Genomic DNA, 26,722 nt, shown 5'->3' on the forward strand with positions numbered 1-26,722 from the left:
AGAGACGTATCCATTAAGAGCCACAGCTAGCCTTGTTTGGATCCTCATTTGAACAAGTCAACTATAAAACAGCAACAGCAAAAGAGAAAATTAGGAAAATTTGAGCACTGACTGGATATTTGGTAATATTAAGAAATTACAACTTTTTTTTGGTATAAAGATTTATTTTAGAACTACCTACTAAAAATTTGTGAATGATTTGATACGTCTGAGATTTGCTTCAAAATAAACCAGGGTCAGGATGGTGGGAAGAGAGAAGCAGAGGGTTGGTGAGGTAGAGATGAAATAAGATTGCTTTTAAGTTGGTAATTATTGAAGTCGGCTGATGGATACATGATACTCAGGATACTATTTTATCTGTTACATGTTTAGAAATTTTTGTAATAAAAATTTGTTAAAGTGCTTGGAGAGCTTTAAAAAACATGTGGATGCTAACCCCCTTCCCTCACAGAGATTTGATTTATTGGTCTGGGATAGGGAATCAGTTTTTTAAAGTGTCCCGGGGGACCCAAATGTGTAACCAGGGTTGAGAACTGCTGCTTTATTTTATGTCCCTAGATGATTTCATTTACTGCTTTAAAACCATTAATAGGCTGACAGCTCCCAGATTTATGTCTCTAGCTCTGATCTTTCCCTGGATCTCTGGGCTTGTATATTCCTCTGCATACTTGACATCGTTACTGGGAGGTCAGATAGGCATCTCAACCTGAACATGGCAAAGACAGAACTCTATTTTCTACCCCAAACCTGTTTCTCTCCCAGTGTTTTCTATTGTTTTCTATCTCAACAAAAGGAACTACCATCCACTCAGTTACAGGTGGTCAATAAATGCTACTTTTGATAAAAAGAAAGTTTAAAAAAAATGAATGTTTTTATTTGCTGATCCAAAGGTCTTTATCTTGTGTGGCTCAACTGATAACCATAGCAAATATGCAGCATTCTCTGAGATAGTAGAATTTCTTCGATTTACTCTTTAACTCTCAACCCTCCAGAATCCTAACATTTGGAGCTAGTGATTAAATTTGAAAGATACTAAGTTCTTGTTTAGGTTTTTCTACCAAAACATTTGGAGGAGTTGGGATGAAGGAAAGGCCGATGCATATGATTGTTTTGTCAGATGTGTTGAACCTCAATTGAGATTGTGTTTATTACTGACCTTGTACATATTGAATAGTTACCATGGCTTTATTTTACCTGTGTGAAACTCTCTCTCTCTCTTTCCTTCTCTCTCTCTCTCTTCCCCTGCCACCCCCCAGAGGCCCACAGACAAATAGACCAATATACAAATAGTGCAACCCCTTTTCAATTTATTAAATGAAACGTACAAGTGCAGAGAAATCTGCTTTTAGTGTTTATAAACTGAGTCTAAAATCAGGAGGTTTGTGAACATATATTCAATAACAATTATTTGAAAAACAATGAACTTATTTGAATTATAGAGAACTTTTGCTTTAAACTTTTAGAGTACTTTTTAAAGTATATGGCTTTACTCTAAGTTCCTATAGTAAAACATACTAGGCTAAACTAACAGATGTATCCAAAATACCTAAACACATTTGGGTATTCCAAATACCTAAACACATTCTTCTAATTTGTCATATTTTGACAAGGAAAATGCCAAAATTTATCATGCAACCTAAATTAAGTAGTTGTTCTATGCTGATCTTGTTACATGCGGCACTTACCTTTCCAGTAGATGGTGCTCTAAGACCAATAATTATTCTCCTATATTCATGAGCAGTAAATTGTTAGGCAATGCGCCAATAAAATTAGAACTCACACTAAAAAATACTGTAGAAAGTAATTTGTTTTTCCTGTGTGAAAGATGATTTGACTATATAAGACAAGGCAAGAAGCCTTTACATTTTCATGCAATTCGATTTGATTTAGTAAGTTTCTCTTGGTTTAAATCGTAAATAATAATATTTTAAAAAACCATGAAAATCTGGTTAATGGTTCTACCTGGTTTAGAATTATATATATCTGATTTCAGCTTTCATTAATTGGCTGTGATTTCTATTTAGCCTTCCTAATTTTTCCATTGTGCATTTCCTATTTTTCTATAGTGTATTCAGTACAATCCCAGAACATCAATAAGCTTGAATATTTTGTAGGTTTGGTACACTTGTTCGTAAAGAGCAGTGATTGGTTTTGATTGAAGTGGAATGTAGTGGTAAGTGAATATAATGTATATCTGGCAAATTCGATCTGTATGTTGACAAAGATTGTATTCTGATTTGAGAGCCTTGCATCTGTGAACAACAAGTAATGATCTCCATACATGCCTTGTATGTCACTGGCAGATGGGAAAGCATAAGGGAGGAATTGTTTTTAGTTATGGAGAAGAAACTATGGTACTTGATGGAGAGACTGGAATGTTATCAAATGTAAGCAGACTCTAAAGAGGTCTCTGGGCTAAGATAGGAGTAGTGCTATCAGCAGACAAGAACAAATCACTGTCTTGATTTTACACCGTGTGGCAAATATTTTTCCTTTCTAATTCAAAACACACTGCTTCAGAACTTAGGGGTCTGAAGATGATATTGGTTCACTGCTTCTATACTATAAAGTATCAATCTAATGAGAAGAAATAAGCTAACTTGCATGGATATTGGAAATGCTAAGAAACTTATTTTAAAATTTGAGTCTTAATCTTCACAAATTAATAGACCAGTGGTTTGGTTCCTAATTTCTTATTTGCAAAGTAGATTTCTAGAATATCTTTAAATGTGTGTGGATAACCAAGTAGACAAAATCCTTACTTTTTCAAGCTTTGCCTAATCCATTTACTTGGAAAAGCAAGAAAATAAAATCTTCTGTTCATTTTAAATATTGAGTGTTCACCATAATTTGATATACATTTATTTAGGGTTTTGTTCTGTTTCCCCCCCCATCTTCAGAGCATGACTAAGTTAAAAAAAAAAAAATCTAAGACAATAGTTTTCAACCTTGGCTACACATTACATCCCTAGGGAACTTTAAAAAAAAAACACCTCTCCACTTTCAGAGACTGTTTTTTTTTTTTTTATTTTAATTTGCTTTGGATTTTGGCCTGGGCATCTGTATTTTTAAAAGACCCCAGGTAATTCTAATATTAAGCAGGATTGAGAAGCTCTAACCTAAGGCACAGCTAGTTGATATACGTTTAATTGAAAAATAAAGCAATTATTTTAAAACAATAGGTAATGGCAATATTTTATTTTATTTTTAAATCCATTAGTTTAATATCTATTAACTTCACTGTACATTTAAAATTATTTTATTACATTTAGAAATACTTTTTTTCTGTCATTATATTTGAGAATTTATGTAAACGAATAAATTTCAGGTGCCAATTTGTCCAGTATAAGGTTATTTTGTGTTCATCATTCTCTAATTTAATAATGACAGCATTTTTTTTCCCTCAGAGTCTCAAAGGTTTATTTTTTTGAAATCCCCTGAACTTTCTGAGGGAATGTTCAACAGAATTTTGGGCCATAGTGCTTTAAATGCAAGGAAGGACTAGATGACTTGAATGATTTCTAATTTTGGTTCCTATAAATACGGTAATCTTTGTAACATTTTTAAATCACATTCAGATCTCTGAAAAACATGGCAGTCTTAACCATTGTGAAACAGTTTACTTCCCTCTACCCCTACTCCCCAGTTGGCCCTTGCCACCTGCTTCTTAAGAGTTTGAATATATGAGAAGAAAGTCATTTCTTATTAAATAATGATTACTAATTGTGCAATATGAACTTTAGGTGATTCTAAAGCACAGATGTTTGGATCTAAGGAAAAAAATTCCTCAAAAGAAGAAAAATTAGTGACTTTAATGAAGTGATACTTCAAACTTTCAACAGCTACCACTTAGAATAGAGTGTTAATTCAGAGAGACTTAACATGTACCTGAGTTATAAAGCACTTTTCTTACTGGGTCTTTGAGGACTAAGTGGGCTTTCTTAATGAGAAAAAATGTGCATGAAAGGCAATGGATTTCAATTTGCTTTTAAACTATCAGGCATTATGACATTCTTGAAAACTGAGTTCCTTCAGGATTTGTTGACTACCACAATCTGTTGTCTCAATGTGAGGAGAGTTACAGCAGATTTTTTAATCTGAGAAGCAGTTTGTCAAATTGTAGCTCTGATTCTGAGCAGGAAAATAAATCTATGGTTGAAGGGTTAAAACTGTATTCAGAGAATGAATAGTTGAAGCAAAAGCTAAAACTCATTGAGAATCCTTTGTTGAGGTATGTCTTTGTAATTCTTAGCTAGTCAGCATCTTTTCTTACTTGCTATCTTACTGAAAACTGATAGGTCTATTTGGTTTTTTCATGGTATGTGTTTGGTTATCAGAATTCTAACATCTAAGCAAAGGGTGACCATCTAGCGGTCAGAAACTCACTCATGTTATCTCCTCCACCATGATGACTGGTCTGCTGTGGACTCTACTCATGGAGAGGCTTTGCCAGATGCCTTAGGGGAACAGATAGAAATTCAGGTAAAAGAGTTTCTTGCTGCAAGTGGCCTTTTTCCTTCTGATTCACTGTATTTTTTCATGATTTCTACAAAGAGCTTCCCAGAGATGGTTTTCTGTTAAATGGGAAGTAGTGAGAACCCTGCCTTTTGTCAGCAGTAGTCACTTACCAGATGTGCATTGAGTTCAGTCCACTACCAAAGGAAATGCTTCAGTGTGCAGTGCTGGCTCCATTTTCAGAATGAGACATGAAGGCACTTGGAATAATACTCGAGTTGCTTTATGGGGGTGTGTATTTGTCACTTTGCACATTGCCTATAAAGAAATACTTGAAACCGGGTAATTTATAAAGAAAAGCAGTAATTGGCTCACAGTTCTGCAGGTTATAAAGACACATGCCAGGGGAGGCCTCAGGAAACTTACAATCATGGCGGAAGGTGAAGGGGAAGCAGGCACGGCTTACATGGCTGGAGGAGGAGGAAGAGAGAGAGTGGGTAGGTGCTACATACTTTTAAACAACCAGATCTCATGAGAACTCTATCATGAGATAGCACTAAGGGGATGGTACTAAACCATTAGAAACTGTCCCCATGACCCAATCACCTCCCACCAGGCCCTACCTCCAACATTGGGGATTACAATTGAACATGAGACTTGGGTGGGGACACAGAGCCAAACCAGGGTGTATATTTGCAAATCTGTTGTTGTTTTCTAGTTCTGTAGTGATCCATTGTCTGCTATAAATGCTTGCTATGAAGGTGACACTATTATTGTTTGTCCTGGCCATTTTGTGGTACGTGGCATAATGGAGTTCAGTGTTGACTCCATTGAGTTGGAAGGTGAGTATGAAAGACACAACCAAACGCTTATGCATGACATGATTAAGTAAACAATAAACCAGTATTCTTGTCAAAGTTCCAAGAATGTGATTTCAACCTATTTGATTTCAAATGAATTAATGAATTGCCTTGAAACATTGAGGGCACTGGAAGCTTAAAAGGAGTTGAGGCAGTGTTTGAGCAAGTGGACTTCTGGTTCTTTTTAACAGTGTATATGTTGTGAAGATACTTATAGGCCTATATAGAAAAAAGACCATGAGGAAGAAGCATACTTTTCGGATTGTAGGTGATTTATGGAAAGGATGTCTAATTTCTAGAATTAAAAAAAAAATTCCCAACATTATTTTTAAATTTCAGTGTTTTTGTTTTTTTTTTTTAGTTTGTTGCTTGCTCTTATAGTTGTTGTAGATATCTTAGTGCATGGCTATTTATTTTTTGTTTTAAATTTAGCTTATTTTTATGAGAGATATGAAGGGTGTTTTACTTGAAATTGGTATAAAAAATTATCTTAATTGTCTGAAAGCTTGCTGAGTGTCACGAATGCTACTCTTTGTATCTTGACACAGTATACTTTTGAAAACATTAATGTTGAAAGATTAATATTAAAATAAACATTATAAAATAGTTAATATATAACTATTATATTTTTTAATAGCTATCTTAAATATCCATTAAAAATAACTTTTCAAGTTACAATCTTATTCATTTGGCGAAATTCCTAAATTTAGGTTACTTTACAATTGCTTATGTTGGTCTTGTATATTTCCATAACGTGTCAAATTTAGTTGTACCTGTTCAACTATTTACCAAAACTGGTACAAGTTAGCAATCAAGCTTTCAATGCAAAAAAATTATATATCATTTTGGGACTTGCACAGCTGTTCACAAACTGCTTAAGCTATGTTCTTGATCTTTATCTTGTCAAAACTTCTTAATGGAAGCAAGCCTGGGAGTTTAATTTCCTGCTGTTCACTAGTATATCATATCACCCCCTTTTTTGTTTTATGTGTATGAATTTTGTTCTTTCTCCTCTCCAATACTTGATTTATAATAGATGTGTATGTACAAGTAACACATCTGCAGGATAAATCACTGCAATAAAAACACTTTATTTTTTAGCAGAGTAAAAATCACATTGATATTATAAATTGTATAGTAGATAAGAGTTCTTCTTAGATTGGTGAAGAAATTACAATGTAATTGCCAGAGTATCATAAATAACATATCACATTCTGATAGTTGAGTGTAAAAATGACTGTAAATTTACTAACAGAGGACATTTCTGAGAATTGAGGAATCAAATGGCATCTCTGGTGTGAATATATGGGGCACTTTTTTATGAGTAAGATTGAAGCTTACCTGATAGTGATCTATAGCTAACACTTAGAACAAGAGATATATATTGAGTACCTACTATGTGCAGGGTATTAATAGTAGTTATAGTTGGGCTTCTCTTTCTTCTTTAGAAAATCTGTTCACTTTAGGTAATGACTTTATGATTTAAATTGGGAAGAATACATAATTTGTGTAAAAATCTGTTTTTTCTTCAATATGCAATTCTTTTTCTATTCTTAATTTTTCTAATGATAAAAAAACAAAAAATATTCAAAGTACAGGCAGACACATACAGAATCAGAAACAAAATTACTCACTGTTTAGTCATTTCTAGTCCACCCGTGGTAGCATTCTAGTGTATGGAGTCTGCTTGCCTTCTCTAGTGCCCCCAAAGGCTTGTCTGTACCCTTCAAGTATGGATAAGTTCAGTGGCTTTGCCTGTTTACTGCAGTTACTGCTTTTATGTACTCAAGGACTCATTGTGACATGGTAATTGCCCCATAAACTGCATACCTCGACCATACCTCGGCTTTCCTTTGAAACTGCTCTCTGTAACCCTAATGTGGCAGGCAAGCAGTCCAAACCAACGCCATTTTGGCCCCTGCGACTTGTAATAAGTAACTAAGGTCTGTAATTTCCACCCTACCCAGACAATGTGTAAACTAATGCTTATCTTGACTTATGTGAACCACTTAAGTAACAATCGGAATGTCCAAAGTCCCCTGGCCCTTGGAATGTCCAAAGCCCCTCACCCTCACCCTGACCCAGGAGATGGTTTACGGAATGTCCAAAGTCCACTGGGCCTCGGAGTGTCTGAAGTCCCTCGCCCCCTCACTCCCGCCCAGGAGGTGGTTTATGGGCATAAAAGGTCTTAACACCCTCCTTTCGGGGGCCGGGGGTTAGAGAGATGGGAGCCAGCAATAAAGACCCTGTAATTTGACCTACTCTGTGTCTCAGTGGTGATTTCGTGCTCATTTACAACACAATGTGTTCTTTCTTACAGCTTTGTCTGTGTGTTTCTCTTCTGTTTTATAATGAAAGTCAAGCAAGTTGTTTAGTTTTCTGATACTCCAGGTTTTTGTAAGCCCACTCAGAGGCTTGGCCTACATTACTGATTTGATTAAGATTTATAGAGATTTGATGGCTTTTTGTTGGTTAATGAGGTAGACTTTTTTTCCAGTAGCTAAACTATCTTAAGTCAGTTTCTCAGATTTTAAGTCATTCTTTTTACGAGAATATTAAAATTAGGTAATCTTGAGAACTGCTTAGGTTTATTCAAATGTAATTTATATTAGAATCATAGAATCTCAGATACTTAAGCTTCCTTTTACAGCACCCATGCAGTGAGAAAAAAGCTTAAGAGGACTGAATGCTTTAAAGCTGTTTGACCCAGCTGTAGGTTTTTAGGATTATTTTTAAATTTTTATGACAGCTTTCTAAGTGAATTTGTGCTGAGCTGGTCTGAGATGGCTAATTGAGTAGGCTTGCTAATAATGGGACACATTGGGAAGTTGTTGTTGTTAAAAATGTGATGCCTTGGTTTAAATAGGATTTGTGGGAGATCGACTTTATTTAAATGCACCTGGTTGACTGGTCTCATTATCATTTCGAGTCTCTTGCAATAGAGAAATCTGTTCTACATTTTTGTGTTTGGACATTTTCCCTCGCCCACCTTAAATGTTCCTGTTCTCTTCCTTAGGATGTGGTCTACCAATGGATATTGTGATAGAAAAGGAGGAAAAAGGTGACACTTTTGTGGACTGCATGAATGTGAATATTAAAATCTCAGGCATAAGATTTGTTCAGCATAGTGTTGTAGAAGGAATCTTAAGTGTCTGACTGTTTGGTGTATTTACTCATTCTAAGCTTTGAAGGAAAACTTTATGTGGAAGACAGAATTTAATGAAATGCCACTGTTGAGTACAGGAATACTTTGTTTTATTGTGCTTCGCAAATATTGTATGTTTTATACATGGAAGGTTTGTCATAACCCTGCATTGAGCAAGTCTACTTAGCCCCATTTTTCCAACAACAGGTGTTCACTTTATGCCTTTGTGTCACATTTTGGTAATTCTCACAATATTTCAAACATTTTTATTGTTATTATATCTGTTATGCTGATCTCTGACCAGTGGTCTTTGATATCACCACTGTAATTATTTTGGAGTGACGTGAATGGCGTCACCATAGAAAATGATGAACTTAGCGTTGTGTGTGTTCTGAGTGTTCCAGCGATCAGCCATGCTCCCATCTCTCTCCCTCTTCTTGGGCTTCTCTTTTCTGAGACACTGTAATATTTAAAGTAGACCAACTAATAACCCTACAATGGCATCTGTGTGTTCAAGTGAAAGGAAGAGTTGCATGTCTCTCACATTAAACAAAGTCTAGAAATGATTAAGCCCAGTGAGAAAGGCACATCAGAAGCCAAACACATGACTAAGAAAGCAAAACAACCTTATTACTAATATGGAGAAAGTCTTAGTGGTCAAAATAGAAGATTAAACCAGCTACAACATTCCCTTAAGCATAAGTCTACACAGCAAGGTCCTAACTCTTTTTAATTCTGTGAAGGCTGAGAGAGGTGAGGGAGCTACAGAAGAAAAGTTGGCTAGCAGAGGTTGGTTCATGAGGTTTAAGGAAGGAAGCCATGTCTGTAACATAAAAGTGCAAGATGAAGCAGCAGTTTCTATTGTAGAAGCTGCGGCAAGCTATCCAGAAGAGCTAGCTGAAATCACTGATGAAGGTGGCTACACTAAACGGCATATTTTCAGTGTGGATGAAATGGCCTTCTATTGAAAGAAGATGTATCTAGAACTTTCATAACCAGAGAAAAGTCATTAGTTGGCTTCAAAGCTTCAGAAGACAGGCCAGTTCTCTTACTGGTGACTGTAGGTTGAAGCCAGTGCTCATTTACAATTCTGAAAATCTTAAGGCCCTTAAGAATTATGTTGTATCTATTCTGCCTGTGCTCTAGAAATGGAACAACAAAGCCCAGGTGGTAGCACATCTGTTTATTGCAACGTTGGCTGAATATTTCAAGCCCACTGTTGAGACGTACTGCTCAGAAAAAAAAAAAAAATTCCTTCCAAAATATTATTGCTTGCTGAACAATGCACCTGGTCACCTGAGAGCTCTGATGGCAATGTACAAGGAGATTAATGTTCTTTTCGTGCTAACGTAACATTCATTCTGCAGATCGAGGAGTAATTTTGACTTTCAAGTCTTATTATTTAAGAAATACACTTCATAAACTATAGCTGCAATTGATAGTGATTTCTCTGATGGATTCATGCAAAGACAAGTGAAAACCTTCAGAGAAGCGTTCACCACTTAGATGCCATTAAGAATATTCACGACTCATGAGAGGAGGTCAAAATATCAACATTAACATGAGTTTGGGAGAAGTTGATTCCAACACTCTTGGATGACTTTGAGGGTCAAGATGTCAGTAGAGGAAGTAACTGCAGATGTGGTGGAAATAGCAAGAGAATTAGAGTTAGAAGTGGAGCTTCTGGGACTGAGTTGCTACAATCTTATGACCAAACTTGAACAAGTGAGAAGTTGCTTCTTATGGATGAGCAAAGAAGATGATTTCTTGAGATGGAAGCTACTCCTGGTAAAGAGACTGAGTATCGTTGAAATGACAACAAAGGATTTAGAATAGTACATCAAAGTAGTTGATAAAGCAGAGGAGGGCTTTGTGATGATCAGCTCCAATTTTGAAAGACATTCTTCTGTGGGTAAAAAGCTTTCATCGCATTGCATAACATGCTACTGAGAAATCTTTCACTAAAGGAAGGGTCAATCGATGTGGCAAACTGTTGTCTTATTTTAAGAAATTGCCACAGCCACCCCAACCTTCAGCAACCACTACCCAGATCAGTCAGCAGCTGTCAACATTGAGGCAAGACCCTCCACCAGGAAAAAGATTATGATTTGCTGAAGGTCAGATGATCCTTAGCATGTTTTAGCAAAATAAAGTATTTTTAAATTAAGATGTGTACTTTTTTTAATCATAGTGCTTTTGTTCACTTAAACTACAATATTTTATAAACGTAACTTTTTTGAGAAACAGGGTCTTGCTCTGTCATTCAGGCTGGAGTGCAGTGGTGCAATCCTAGCTCACTGCAGCCTCCATCTCCTGGGGTCGAGTGATTCTTCCGCCTCAGCCTTCTGAGTAGCTGCTACTACAGGCATGTACCACTACACCAGGCTAATATTTTTCTTTCTTTCTAGAGATAGAGTCTCACCGTGTAGCCAGGCTGGGCTCAAACTCCTGGGCTTAAGTGATCCTCCTGCCTTGTTCTCTCATAAAAATAACTTTTATATGCATTTGGAAATCAAAAAATTTGTGTGACTCATATTATTGCAATATTTGCTTTATTGCAGTGGTCTGGAAACTATACAATATCTCCAATGTATGCCTGTATGTGGAAGGCTGATTATTTATTTATGTACATAGCATGACAACTTAGGAATCTTACCCTGAAGTGAAACATAGTTCAGCCTATTCTTGAAAATGTGTTTAATATTAATTTCTTCTCTGTACAATCATCCTTTTCTTTTAATACTTTCCAACCTGGTGGTCTGTATTCTTTGTTTTTAATTTAGCACTAGACTGAAACTAGCTGTCTTCACATTGCCATAGTGTTTGTTTCCTAGGGTCTGTGTCTTCTTTCTTGAATAATATCCTTTTTTCCCAAGATACTGAGCAAAGTTGCTCTCTGATATTCTTTTGTGGTAATGAAAAGTGCTTTTGCATTTCTGAGGTCAAGTCATTCCTTTTTAAGAATGTTGCTTTTAGATTTTAGAAAATAACTCAAAATAGTCATTGTTTTGTATTTAATGAATTTCTAATTCAAGTTTAAATGGTAGCTATTAAATGTTTAGACTATATCTAATGTCAGCCCCAGGCTGTCCTTAATACTGGAAAAGGTACATTACTTCTTAAAGCAGTCAGCTGATGTTTGTTTTCTTTCTTTCTCTTTCCCTTTTCCTATTTCCCTTTTTGCTTTTTCTTTTTTCCTTTCCCCTTTCCCTTTCTTTTCTCTCATTTCTCTTTTCTTTTTCTTTCCTTCCCTCCCTCCCTCCTTTCCCTCCCTCCCTCCTTCCCTCCCTCCCTTCCTTCCTTCCTTCCAGCTCTAGGGTACATGTGCAGATCGTGCAGGTTTGTTACATAGGTATACACATGCCATGGTAGTGGTTTGCTGCATCCATCACCCCGTCAGCTGTATGTTTTCATCACAGGCACTCACCGTAATGAGACTCCATCAGAAAACTGCTGCCGTGTAAAGTTGCCGAGGCACAGCACGCACATCAGTAGAATTTTTAATCAAGAACTTGGATTTACATGGTAACAAGATAATGATAAGCTCTTGTCTTTTTGGGAAATAGTTTAAGTTGTAAATAAATATATGAAATATGAGACTAAGATGTAAGTGCATACTCCTCTTTCTTCAAAGAAGTTCAGACACTTATATCTACTAAATCATTCAAGCTCAATTGTACAAGGATCTTATGTAACATTTTCAAAACATAGATTAGGAAGAAAAATAATAAATCTCATAATTTATGGTAACTTTTAAAGAATTTTAGACCCTTAAAATTATAACTTTAAATAATTTTGTAACAGTCAAAGCTCAGCTGCTTTTATTTAATTACTTTTTATTTTGAGATAATTGTAGATTCACCACTGTTGTAAGAAATAACACAGAGAAATCCTGTATGTGTGCTCTTTGCCATTTTGTCCCAGGGGTGACATCTTATGAAACCATGGTATCGTAGCACAGCCAGAGTGCTGACATTCCGTCAGGCTGAAGACCATGTCCATCACCACAGTGATTCCTCCTGTTGCCCTATTATAGCCAGCCACACCCACTTACTTCCCTGTCCCACCAGTCTCTTCCTTAACTGTTGGCAAACCTTAATCTGTTTTCCATTTCTATTATTTCATCATTTCAAAAAAGTTTTAAAAATGAAATCACATTCCTTTTGGGATATGATCTTGTGGGATTGGCTTTTTCACTTAGCACAGTTCTCGGGAGCCTCATCCCGGTTGCTGTATATACCAGTAATTTGTTCCTTTTTATTGTTGGGTAGTAGTCCAGTGTGTGGTTGTTCTACAGTTTGTTTATTCACCTGTTGGAGGACATCTAGATTATTTATTTCTTCGGGGTAAATGCCCAGGAATACAATTGTAGGTCCTATGATAGTCGCATGCTTAGTTTTTTAAAGAAACTGCCAGACTGTTTTCCAGAGTGGTCGTACTGTTGAGTGATCCAGTTTCTTTATATCCTGAAAGCTTTTTGTGTTTTCACTATTTTTTGTTTTAGCCATTCTGATAGGTGTGTAGTACTATCTCACTGTGGTTTTAATTATCATTTCCGTAGTGGTTAATGATATTGAACATTTTTTCATAGGCTTATTTGCCATTCTTCTGTCATCTGTTTATGACTTTTGCCTATTTTCTAATTGGATTGTTTGTCCTTTTTTGCTGTAGTTTTGAGAGTTCTATATATATTCCAGATACTAGTCCTTTGTCAAATATGTGGTTTGTGGATACTTTATGCTGCGCTGAAGCCAGTCTTTTTATCTTCTTTATGTGGGCTTTTACAGAGCAAAGTTTTTGTTTTTGATGAAGTCTGATTCATCAATTTTTCCTTTTATGGATTGAGCTATTTGGTGTTAAGTTTAAGAACTCTTTGCCTAGCTGTAGATTTACAAATATTTTCTCCTATTTTTTTTCTAAAAGTCTTATACTTTTATATTTTATATAAAGTTGTGATCCATTTCTTAGTTAATTTTGCTGTGAGATGTGAGGTTTAGATCAAGGTTCATTTTTTTTAGCTTGTGGATGTCCAGTTGCTCCTTTACCATTTCTTGAAAAGACTGTCCTTCCTCTAATAAAATGGTTTTACATTTTTTTCAAATATCATTTGGGCATATTTGTATAGGTCTGTTTCTGCGTTCTCTATTCTGTTTCACTGATCTGTGTACCTATTTCTTCACTAATACTTGTAGCTGTATATTATGTCTTGAAATCAAATAGAGTGATTTCTCCCACTTGGTCTCTATGAAAGTTGTTTTAGCTACCCAAGTTCTTTTCCTTTCAATATAAATTTTAGAATAATTTTGTCTGTATCCACAAGAAATCATGCTGAGATTTTGATAGGAATTTTAATAAACTCATATATCAATTTGGGAAGAATTGACATCTTTATTATGTTGAGTCTTCCAATCTTTGAACATATTTTTCTGTTTACTTAAATCTTTGATTTCTTTCATCAGCATTATGTAGTCTTCAGCATACAAATGTATGTGTTTTGTATTTTTTTTTAACTTTTATTTTAGATTCATGAGGTACATGCACAGGTTTGTTACAATGAGTAAATTGTATGTCACTGGGGTTTGGTGTGCAAATGATTTAGCCACTCAGGTCGTGAGCATAGTACCCAATAGGTAGTTTAAAAATCTTTACTCACTTCCCACTCTTTCCGCCCAAATAGGTTCTGTTGTCTGTTGTTCCCATCTTTGTGTCCATGTGTATTGGGTTTTTAGCTCCCATCTATAAGTGAGAACATGTCATATGGTTTTCTGTTCCAGTGTTAATTTGCTTATGATAATGGCCTCCAGCCACATCCATGTTACTTCAAGGGACATGACTTTTAGGTTGTGTAGTATTCCATGGTACATATGTATGACATTGTCTTTATCCAGTCCACCCTTGATGGGTATCTAGGTTGATTTCATGCCTTTGCTATTGTGAACAGTGCTGCAATGAACATATGGGTTTGATTTATATTCCTTTGGGTATATACCCAGTAATAGGATTGTTAGGTCAAATGGTAGTTGTGTTTTAAGTTCACTGAAAAATCTTAAAACTCCTTTCCATAGTGACTGAATTAATTTACAGTACCACTAGGAGTGTATAAGCATACTTTTTTCTGTAACTTCACCAACATCTGTTATTTTTTGACTTTTTAATAATGGCCATTCTGACTGGTGTGAGATGGTATCTCATTGTGGTTTTGATTTGCATTTCTCTAATGATTAGTGATATTGGACATTTTTTCATATGCTTGTTGGCCGTGTGTATATCTTCTTTTCAGAAGTGTCTGTTTATGTCCTTTGCCTATTTTTTAATGGGTTTGTTTTGTTTTTGCTTCTTTTTCTTTCTTTCTTTCTTTCTTACAGATTCTGGCCATTAAACCATTGTCAGATGCATAGCTTGCAAATATTTACTCTCATTCTATAGCTTGTTCACTCTGCTGATATTTTCTTTTACTGTGCAGAAGCTCTTTAGTTTTTCTTCTAGGGTTTTTATAGTTTTAGATCGTATTTTAATTTAAGTCTTTAATCCATTTTCAGTTGATTTTTTTCATATGGTGAAAGGAAGTTCAGTTTCATTCTTTTGCATATGGCTAGCCCATTATCCTAGCACCACTTATTGAATAGAGAGTTTTTTCTCCATTACTTGTTATCATTAGATTATCATCATGTATTTTTAAGTTCAATGTTCATATGTTAATTGCTGGTATATAGAAATATAATTGATTTCTGTATACTTATCTTGTATCTTGTGACCTTGCTGAATGTTACCTATTAGTTATAGAAGTGTTTTTATAGATTCCTTGGGATTTTCTATGTAAACAATCATGTTATCTGTAAGTAGGAAAAGTGTTTTGTTTTTTTTTTTCCTAATTAGTATACTTTTTTTTCTTGCCTTATTGCACTGGCTAGAACTTCAAGCACTATTTGAATAAAAGTAGTAAGAATAGATATCTTAACATTATTTTTCATGTTATGGGGAATGTGTTCAATATTTCATCACTAAGAATGAGGTTAACTAGGCTTTTTATAGGTAGTCTTTATCAAGTTAAAGAAGTTCTCCTCTATTTTTCTGAGAACTTTTATCATAAGTGACTGTTTACTTTCCTTAATGCTTTTTCTGCCTTTCCTGAGATGATCACCTGATTTTTCTTACAAGAAAAAAAAATAATAATTGTGAGTTATACTGGTTGATTTTCAAATTTTGAACCAGCCTTGCCTCAGTGGTATAAATACCACTTGGCCATGGTGTATTATCATCTTATATTTTGCTGAATTGTACTTGCTAATGATTTGTGAGGAAATTTTGCATCTATGTTCATAAAGAATATTGATCTGTAGTTTTGTTTTTTTTAATACTCCTGTTTTTGTCTGGTTTTGGTATCACTAATACTAGCTTCATAAAATGAACTCTGAAGTATTTCTTTCTCTTTTATTTTCTAGAAGAGATTTTGTAGAATTACTGTTAATTCTTTAAATGTTTGATAAGTTTCTCTAGTGAAACCATCTGGACCTGGAGATTTATTTTTTGGAATTTTAAAAATTATGAATTCAACTTTCTTAATAGTTAAAGGGCTGTTCAAATGACCTATTTCATATTGAGTAAATTTTGGTTGTTTTTGCTTTTAGCAATATTGGACCATTTCTTCTAAGTTGTCAAATTTGCATATATTGTTTGTGGTAGTTCCTTATTCTTTTGATTTCAGCAGGGTCTGTAGTGATAATCTTTGTTTCATAATCTATATTGGTGGTTTGTATGTTCTCTCTCTTTTAATAACCAACTCTGTTTCATTGATTTTTAAAAGTTGTTCTGTTTTCAATTTCCTTGGTTTTTGTTGTTTTTATGATTTCATTTCTTGTGCTTGTTTTGGGTTTATTTTGCTTTTTCTGTGTTTTCCACATGAAAGCTTAGGTTATTGATTTGAGATATTTCCTCTTTTTTAATGTGCACACGTAATGTTAACAAACTTCCCTCAGCATTACTTTAGCTGTGTTCCACAAATTTTGTTTTGTATTTTCATTCTTTGACCCATGCAGAAATGAGAAATGTTAGTTTCTAAGTATTGGGAGTTTTATTATCTTTTTGTTGATTTCTAGTTTGATTCCATGATTGTAAGAAAACACTGTGTATGATTTCAACTCTTTGAAATTTGTTGAGGTTTGTTTCATAGCCCAGGATATGATCTATCTTGTTATGTGTGATGTGGCCTTATGAAAAGAATGTGTATTCTGCTGTTGTTGGGTATTGCATTCTATAAATGTCAACTAGATCAAATTGGTTGGTGGTATTGAGTTTTTCTATATTCTTTCTGACTTTCTATTTAATAATTCTGTCAGTTTTTGAGAGAAGGTTGCTAAAATCTCTAAGCACAAGTATGGATATGTTTGTCTTTTCAGTTCTGTCAGTTTTAGCTTCACGTATCTTGCAGTTCTCTTATTTGTTGTATGCCCATTTAGGATTCCTATGTGATTTTGGTGAATCAACATATTTGTCATTATATAATGTTATTGTCTGTCTCTGGTAATTTACTTTGCTCCAAAGTCTACCTTATCTGTCATTAATATAACCACACTTGCCTTCCCTTGATTAATGTTTGCATGATATAACTTTCTCCACCATTTTACTTTCAACTTACCTCTATTATTCTCTTTAAATTTAGTTGTAGGCAGTGTATAATTGAGTCATGTTTTTAATCTACTCTGACAATCTATGTCTTTTAATGTCTTTATATTTAGATCGTTTACATTTAATTATTGATGTTTAGTCTTTAGTCTGCTATTTTTTTGTTGTTGTTTTCTGTTTGTTCACCTTTTTATTTCTTGATTTGCTTTCTCCTGAAGCAAAGTGACTGATGAAAAACTACCTGTTGAGTACAACATCCTGTGGATTACCTGAGCAATTTTCATAATTTCATTTGTTTTTGAGTATATCTTTTTATATAGCTATTTTTTTTAGTGATTTTTTTTTTTTTTTTTTTAGTGATTGCTCCAGGTATATATGTGCTTAGCCTCACAGTTTACTGGTGTCTTCATTCACCAGTTCAAGTGAAGTAGAGAAACCCTGCTTTTCTTTACATCTCTTTTTCTTCTTCTTTTTATAATTGTTTTAAACATCTCCTTTATGTGCATCTAGAACAATGTTAGATCATATTAATATTTTCATTTCAAATTTCAAACATAATTTAAACTCAAGAGGAGAAGGAAAGCCTACTTACTGGTATTTTTGCTTACTTGTGCCCATTTTTCCTTTCTGATGTTCCAAGATTACCTCTTTTATCATTTTTCTTTTGTTCAGAGAACTTTCTTTACCCACTTCATTAGGGTAGATCTACTGCTTGCTAATTATCTTAGTTTCTCTTCTTCTTGGAATGTTTTGATTTCTTCATCATTCCTGAAGAATATCTTTACTGGGTATAGGATTCTGGACTGACAGTTCTTTTCTTTCCACCCTTAAATAATACTGTGCCTCTTTTGCCTGGCTTCTGTGGTTTCTGATGCTGTCAATCACAATTTCTCTCCAATGGGTAAGGTGTAAAATTTTTACTGTTGCTTTTGCTCCTTTTTTAGTTTTGTCTTTAGCTTTCAGTAATTTAATTATGATATATCTTTTCATGGATTATTTGAGTTTATCCTGTGTGGAGTTTGCTCAGCGTCTTGAATCTATAGGCTTATTGTGTCTTATCAAATATGGGAGCTTTTAGTCATTATTTCCTCAGTTACTTTTTTAGCCTCACCTTCTTTTCTTCTCCTTCCAGGACTGTGGTGACAGAAATATTGGATCTTTTTTTATAGTCCAGTAGGTCCCTGCAGCTCTGTTTACTTTTATTTTTCAGTATAATTTCTCTCTATTGTTCAGATAGAGTAATATTTATTGTTCTATCTTCCCGTGCACTGTTTCTTTCCTCTGTTCTTTTCTTTCTGCTGTTGAACTTACCCATTGAACTCTTTAATTATTGTATTCTTCAGTTCTAAAATTTTTATTTTGTGTTTTATACACACACATACACACATACACACACCATGGAATACTACTCAGAAAATAATGACCTATGAAAAATAGTGAAATAATGTCTTTTGCAGCAACTTGGATCAAACCGGAGGCCATTATTCTACCAGAAGTAACTCAGGAGTGGAAAATTAAATACTATATGTTGTCACTTAAAAGTGGAAGCTAAGCTTTGGGTATACAAAGGCATACAGACTGGTATCACCAATATTGGAGATTCAGAATAGGGGAGGTTGGAAAAAGGGTGAAGGATGAAAACTGTCTGTTGGGTACAATGTATACTACTTGGATGATAGATATTCTAAAATCTCAGACTCCAGCACTATACAATTCATCCTGTAACCAAAAGCGCTTGTACTCTGTTCTAGGATGTTCTTGAACTACTATAAAAAAAAATGTTAGTCTGGATAGTTTATAGGAAAAGGGGTTTAATTGGCTCATGATTCTGCAGGCTATGTAGGAATCATAGTGGCATCTGCTTCTAGGGAGGTCTCAGGAAGCTTACTATTATGGCAGAAGGCAAAGGGGGAGCTGGCATATTACGGCTTCTGGCTGGAACAGGAGCAAGAGAGAGAGGGTGGGGGCGCAGGTGCCATACACTTTTAAATGACAAGATCTCACTCACTATCATGAAGATGGCACCAGGCCATGAGGGATCTGCCCCCATGATCCAAACACCTCCCACCAGGCCCTACCTTCTGCATTGGGGATTATAATTTAATATGAGATTTGGGCAGGGAAAAATGTATATCCAAACTATATCATTCTGTCTCTGGCCTCTTCCAAATCTTGTGTCTCTCTCACATTGCAAAATATGATCATGTGTTCCTAATAGTACCCCAAAGTCTTAACTTACTCCAGCATTAACTCAAAAGTTTAAGGTTAAAAATCTCGTCTGAGTCTCATCTGGACAAGGCAAGTTCTTTCCATATATGAGCCTGTAAAATCAAAAGGAAGTTACGTACTTCCAAGACAGTGTGGAGGTAGAGGCACTGGGTAAACATTCCCATTCCAGAAGGGAGGAACCAGCCAAAAGAAAGGAGTTACAGGCCACATACAAGTTCAAAACCTAGTAGGGCAGTTATGAAATCTTAAAGCTCCAAAGTAATCTCCTTTGACTCCATGTCCTACATCCTAGTTATACTGGTGGAAGGGGTGAGCTCCTGAGGCCTTGGGCAGCTCTTCTCTTGTGGCTTTGCAGAGTTCAGCACCTGCCACTGCTCTCACTGGCTGTTGAGTGCCTGTGGATTTTCCAGGCTCAGGGTGCAAGCTGATGATGGTGGATCTATTATTCTCAGGTCCGGAGTTTGGTCACCCGCGTCTCACAGCTCCACTAGACAATGCTCCAGTGGAAACTCTGTGTAGGGGTTCCAACCCCACATTTTCTCTAGGAACTGCCCTGGTAGAGGTTCTCTATGGGGGCTCTTCTTCTACAGAGTTCTGTCTGGACACCCAGGCTTATATGTTAGGTAGAGGGTACCAAGCCTCATTCACTCTTGTGCTCTGTGCACTCTCTGGCTTAACACCATGTGGAAGCCACCAAAGGCTATAGTGATTTACCCACTGTAGATGAGTGGCATGAGCAGTGACTCTGAGCCACAGCTGGAGCCGGAGCAGCCAGAATGTGGGGAGTATTGTCCTGAGGTTGTACAGGCTTTAGGAACCTTGCCCTGGACCCCCAAACAATTTTTCCCTCCTAGACTTCTGGGCTTGTGATAGGAGGGGCTGCCGTGAAGAGCTCTGAAATGCCTTCAAGGCCTTTTCCCCAGTGTCTTTGATGTTAGCACTTGGATCCCTTTTAGTTATGCAAATATCTAGCAAGTAGTTGTTCCACAGCCTGCATGAATTCTTCTCCCTGCAAAACCTTTTTCTTTCTCTGCCACATGTCCAGGCTGCTAATTTTCTAAACTTTTATGTTCTGCTCTTCCTGTAAAGCTCCAACTTAAAGTCATTCCTTTGCTCTTGCATCTGGGCGTAGATTGTTAGAAGCAGCAGCCAGGTCACTTTTTGAGCTCTTTGTGGCTTAGAAATTTCTTCTACCAGATACCCTAAGTCATCACTCTGTAGTGCAGACTTCCACAGATCCCTAGGGCATGAACAGAATGTAGCCAAGCTCTTTGCCAAGGCATAACACACGTGACCTTTGCCCCAGTTTCCAGTAAGTTTCTCATGTCCCTCTGAGACTGGATTTCATTGTCCATATCACTATCAGCATTTTGGTCACAGTCATTTAACCAGTCTCTAAGAGATGCCAAACTTTCTCTCATGTTCCTTTTGCGGAGCCCTCCATACTTTTTCTAATCTCTGCCTATTACCCACTTCCAAAGCTGCCTCCACATTATCAGGTGTCTTTATAGCAATGCCCCACTCCTCGGTACCAATTATCTGTGTTAGGCTGTTCTTGCATTGCTATAATTAAATACCCGAGACTGGGTAATTTAAAAAGAAAAGAGGTTTAATTGGCTCATGGTTCTCCACTTTTTAGAGGAAACGTGATGCTGGCATTTGCTCAGCTTCTAGGGAGACCTCAGGGAGCTTATAATCATGGTGAAAGGCAGAGGAAGCAGGTACCTCACATGGCAAAAGGAGGAGCAAGTGAAAGGGGGTTGGTGGGGGCACACATTTAAATGACCGTATCCCACAAGAACTCACTTATTATTGAAAAGAAGGGACCAAGCCATGTGAGATTTGCCCACGTGACCCAAACACCTCCCACCAAACCCTACCTTCAGCATTGGAGATTACAATTCAGTATGAGATTTGGGTGGGGATAAATATTCAAACTATATTAGACTCCTAAAGCTATTGAAATAAAAAATAAAATTTTAATTGAGTTCTTTCTATTTCTTTGCTGGGACTCATGTTTCATTTGTTTGAAGTATGTTCATAATTGCTCACTGAAGCATTTTTATCATGGCTGATTTCAAATTGTCAGCTGATTCTGTCATCTCTGATATCTTGGTTTTGGCATCGTTTGTTTGTCTTATTCAATTTGACATCTTGGTTCTTGGTTATGATAAGTGATTTTCACTTGAATCTTGGACATTTTTGCATTACATTATGAGAGTCTGGATCTTCTCTAACTTCTCTGACATTCCTACAGGACGATAAAAGATGGAAGTAGGCAGCCATCAACTTGTGGAGGTAAAAGTCATCATTTCCCTTTCACCTCTGTTGATACTCAAGTTGAGTAGAGGAGCTCCTTGTTCCTGCTGGATAAAGGTGGGAGCTAGCTTCCCATGTGGTCTTTGCTGACACTGTGGTATATGGGCTGGTCTTTCCACTGGCCAATTGTGAAAGTTGTAATCTCCACTACACTTGCTCTGACATCACCCTGATGGGGAGAGGGCAGGCATCTTTTTGCTGCTAGGTGGGAGTACAAGCCCAGGCTCCTCAGTCTTCACTGATAGTGCCGCAGAGAAGGCCTTGTAACCAGTTAGTGGGGATGAAAGTCCTGGCTCCCTGTTTTGCTTTCACTGATTCTACCCCAGTGGTAGTGTTGGGGTACCTGGTTACTGCCTTCAGAGGACAGAAGTCCAGTTTCCTCTTGATCTTGGCTGGCATGGGTGGAAATCGGGTCACTCTTATTTTGTGCTGTTTGGCTGGAATGGAGGTATTATTGTCAGTTTTCTGTCTTTCTAGGTTGCCTAGTCCTTTGACTAGACAAAGCCGTATTTTGGGGGCTTTTCTGGTCTTTGTTTGTTTGTGTATTGGATTGCCAGCTTCGTCAGCTCTAAGTCTGGGGATTATGAAGTGAAAAGAAAACCCTGGAAACTTCCAACTGTATTGATGTTCTTTCTTGGGTCTTGAGGTCCATTGCTGGTCTGCTGCCTTTTCTCCACTTTTCAGTTATCTTATGTTTATTTTATACATAATGCCCACAGTTTTTGGTTATTCCTAGAAGGAAAAATAGAGATATCTCCATTGTTTCAGAAATGGCAGTTACTTTTTAATTGCCAAATTATCTGTTTGTCTTTATAACTGAGTTTGAATATGATTGTATCATTGCTAGGTAGCTGCTGGTTCCCATTCTTTTTAAATTTTATGATTCCTGATAGTTTGATATTTAACTATTTGTATATGTATTTTTAATATAATCACTCCTATGTCTTTTTTGCACATAATCCCAAACTGAAAATCTTTTAGCTGAAGTCTTAGTTAGCGTATTTTTAAAAACCTCTCTACAGAAGAGTTAAGTTAGTGTGTACATATATGGTTCAGGCATATGCAAAGGGAAAGTAATAAATGTTTTCTCATGGTATATGACTGCTCTTAGAAAATTAACATACATGCAGTAGATGTGTCATGAGTAGTTATAGCAGCTCCTCTTCAGCTATGATTTTGTATATTAAATTATTCCTAAGTGGTTTCCTAAATAACTATAGAGGTTTGAGTGACTCATTTTTGCTCTTTAAAGTGCCTCGCATAACATTAGGAAATAAATTATTCTTATTACTGTTTTTTTTTTGGTGGGTGCCATGTGGTGTGAAGAGACAGTGTGAGAGAATCAGACCAGGTTTGAATCTTTCTGATTACTCTGTATAAATTACATTGGAACTAGCTGCTAATTTTAACCTGTGTAGCAGTGCAGGCATGCTTAATTCATAGAAGTGATTTTTAAGTTGGATTGGAGTATCTTGTAACTGGCATAATTTTTAAATGTAGGGTCTTGTTTTTAGTCTCAGATTATGTTAACTAAACTCAAATACTGTTCTTTACTAATTGAGTAGCTGAGAGAATGGTCATTTTGAATAAGTGCATCTTTTAACAAGATTGTTAAAGGATTTCTACTTTTGGCAGAATCTGAAAACTGATTTATCTAGAATGAAAGACAGTGGAACAGGAATTGAATGTTGACAGCCTGTGTTAGGGTGGGGTAGGTGTGGTTTGAAAATGATACATGCTAATGACTTGCTAATCTGGAACAAATGAAGTGTTTGTTGGTTTAAAATACCTAATAAAGCTTATCTGTAAAACACTTTATCTTTGTGCTTTACGTTTGCAGGGTGTTAAAGGCTAAAAAGTGATTTTAATAAAACTCTTCCTGCCCTTTTGAAACTGATCATTATTATCTCAAATTGTAACTTACAGGTTGCTGACCTAGAAATACATCCCTGGAGTAAGTGTTCCCAGAGTGACAATGGACCCACCATTGCAAGGAAGGGCTCCTCATTAAGCTGAACATTGGCCAAGACACTGCTTTTTAAGGGTTGGAATGATTTCACTTAAGAAATTATGCTTTATACATTCCCATGCTGAGTCCTATTGTTTTCTGATTTTTAAAGGCCTAAATAGTATATAAATTCTAATGACATCAATAGTTAATGATTGAAAGTCTTTTGCAAGAATGCTTTGTTGCCTGTAGATCTGCAGAAATGACGGAGGAATGCTGTGTCACACTGTGCTACAGTGAATCAGCATAGCTTTTCTGCTCATTTTTACAATAGTGTGAAAAAAGCCAAGATTTTTTAAGAAGACAGTTCTTGAAACATTTGTTTTCAGTGTCACAGGTCTTCTTAGGTGAGCATTGTCACATTCCCAAAATATTGTTGGTGAGTAATATCATAAAATGAAGGTTATGGTGTTTTCTTGGTGAAAGCTACAATTTAACCTGCAAGAAAATGCCCAAGATGAAACTGAAAGTATGCAATATTTAGGAATTTTAGATAGAAAAACCAGACCGAATTTACTTTTTTTTAAGCATTAAAGTCTGATTAAGGATCTGAGTCTTCCTGCTTTTTTAAAAAAAAATCTATTAAAAAAAATTGCATTCTATTAAAAACAACAAAAGATTGTCAGACTATGCTTGGGCAATGGAGAAAGAGAAGTTTAATAAAGCTGTAACTGTAAGGCCGGTTGCCTCGCTGGGAGCCGAATGGACACGCCCTTCTCTCTCCGCACCTGAAAACTACGTCACCATTCTGAGCACGTTACTCAGTATTTGCCCTCTCCACGCGGGCTCCCTGTACCCGTTTCCGCATTCCAATCTCAGCCCTGTACCCGCCGAAATTTTGAAAAAGCCCGCCAAAGACTTGCCCTATGGCAGCTTCCCCCGTACGTCCTCAACAAGCCCCTTGCCAGTGCCGAGTCCTTTCATAACCAATGAAATTACCTCTGCTTTGTTCACCTCTTCCGTGCCCAGTCCCTTCATAACCAATGAAACTACCTCTGCTTTGTTCACCTCATCCGTGCCCAGTCCCTTCATAACCGATGAAACTACCTCCTCTTTGTTTCTCCGCAGCTGATCAGCTACCTCCACTCCCTATAAAACCCCATGCCCCAAGAAGACAAGCACGACTTCTTTGGCCTCTTTCCAGGACCATAGAACCTCGCCTGGGAGCTGAATAAATTGGCTTTTAATTTCCTTACTCTGGTCTCTGTTTCCTCCTTTAACTCGACGAGAAATCTTACAGTAACATTATAGAATCTCAGAGAGAAAGAAACTTTCAAGGTCAGCTAGTTCAACTGCTCATTCAAAACGTTGACATTGTTTCTGTGGTCCTGCTGTTCCCTTCTTACCATGCTTGGCTTTCTATAAATAGAATGAGGATGGATGTGTGGTAGCAGGGGTGGCTCCGGCTGGCATCTGTTGAGGTTGGAGGTAGGGAAATGCATGCACCAGCTTGAGGGCTGTGTTTACTGGAGGCAATAGTGAAGTTTGCCTCCATTTTTTATTGATAGAAGGAAATGCCTCCCTGTCATCTGCCTTTTTCGGCAGCAAAGGTGAGCTAACTCACTGGATATTTGTGAACTTCAAAGCCATGACAGAACTCTATCTACTAAATCTCAGTCATAGAGAATTAAGCATTGATGGAGGTCGGGAAAGTTTAAAGCAGTTTCAGGAGTAGTCCTTGTCATCCTTTAGGGTCCACTCCTGAAGAGCAAATTCTTTATTTCTTCACAGGTCTCAAGGGTGAAGTCAAGATGTCAGCTGGACAGTGCTCTGATTTGAAAGCTCATTTGGAAGAACTTACTTCCAAAAACATTCATATCATTCGTCGACAGTATTCGTTTCTGTGGGTTGTAGGACTGAGGTCTCTGTTTTCTTGTTGGCTATTTGCTGGGGCTCACACTCTGCTTCTAGAGGTTGCTCTCAGATTCTTGCCCCATAGTCCCCTCTATCTCAGCAAAAGAGAACCTCCCTCAAGGCAAACCTCGCATGCTTTGAATCTCTCTGATGTCCTCTTTTATAACCAGCTGGAGAAAACTGATTAGGAACCTTAATTACATTTCAAATTGCGATGCAAAGTCCTTTTGCCATTTAATCATCATGAAAGTAATCCCAGGGGGCTGGGATCATGGGGTTCATCTAGAATTTGCTGCTAGGTTGGGAGTTAGTTTGAGGAAAGTAGCACTGTTTTGTCAATCTGTGCATCCTAGCTCGTAACACAATACTTAACAGATAGGAAATATCTGTTGAGTGGAGAAGATTCTAGATGAAAAGAGTAAACAAAGAGTTTAAAATTCGTGATCCTGTGTGAAGATCAGGAAACCTTGGCATAAAGAGCAAGACTCATTGAGATTCTTATGGAAAGGAGTTTGTAAACTCCAGTTAGATGACAGCAGGAATCCTTGGCAGAAAAAAACTTGAAAGCTCTAACAAACTGTAGAAATATGTATGTTTTAGTTGGGCTAGCTTGCATACTGAACTTTATTTGTCATAGTTTCTTTCTCTAGAAAATAAAGCACTTAACATTCAGACAAGTGGAAAGACAGATGTAGCTGAAAGAGTAGATCCGAGGAACAGATTCCATGTGTACCTGCTAAAATAGAGCTTTATACAAGACCTGACCTTTCTGAGCCAGTTGAAGGAAATTGTAAATGAACTGGTTTCTGCCTTTACACAAAACGGCCAGATGAAGAAGGAAAGGTTAAGTGAACTGGGGATCATGCAAGCTGATGACAGCCTAATGTCACAAGTGATCTTTGTTAGAATTATGGGGATCCATTTCAAGTGGAATGAGAAAGAGTTTTGGCACATTTCTTTTCTGATCACAATGATATTAGATAGCAAAATACTATATTTTGCACATGTTGCCCCAAAAGTCACTGTTGCCCCAAAAATCACTGATGTAGTTTGCTTTACATCTGTATTTTATATTTGATTATTCTCCTGGGCTTGAGTGAAGTGTAGATTTATTTCTGTTAGCAGATGTTGTACATCAAACACGCCTTTATAAGAAAGATTGTAAAAACATATAACATAGAAAATATTTGGAGTTTTTTTATCCAAAAGCCTCGCTTTCTTAAACATATA

At 36.5% G+C, this 26,722-nt stretch overlaps 1 pseudogene; it reads left to right on the forward strand.

Moving 5' to 3' along the window:
- Positions 1-26,457, forward strand: part of LOC105714510 (SHC SH2 domain-binding protein 1-like) — a 40,625-nt pseudogene extending 14,168 nt beyond the window's left edge.
- Positions 26,458-26,722: the final 265 nt, after the last annotated feature.

The sequence above is a fragment of the Aotus nancymaae genome, unplaced genomic scaffold (genome assembly GCF_030222135.1).
Source record: "Aotus nancymaae isolate 86718 unplaced genomic scaffold, 86718_ANA_hifiasm-v0.15.2.pri h1tg000028l, whole genome shotgun sequence".
Lineage (NCBI taxonomy): Eukaryota > Metazoa > Chordata > Mammalia > Primates > Aotidae > Aotus > Aotus nancymaae.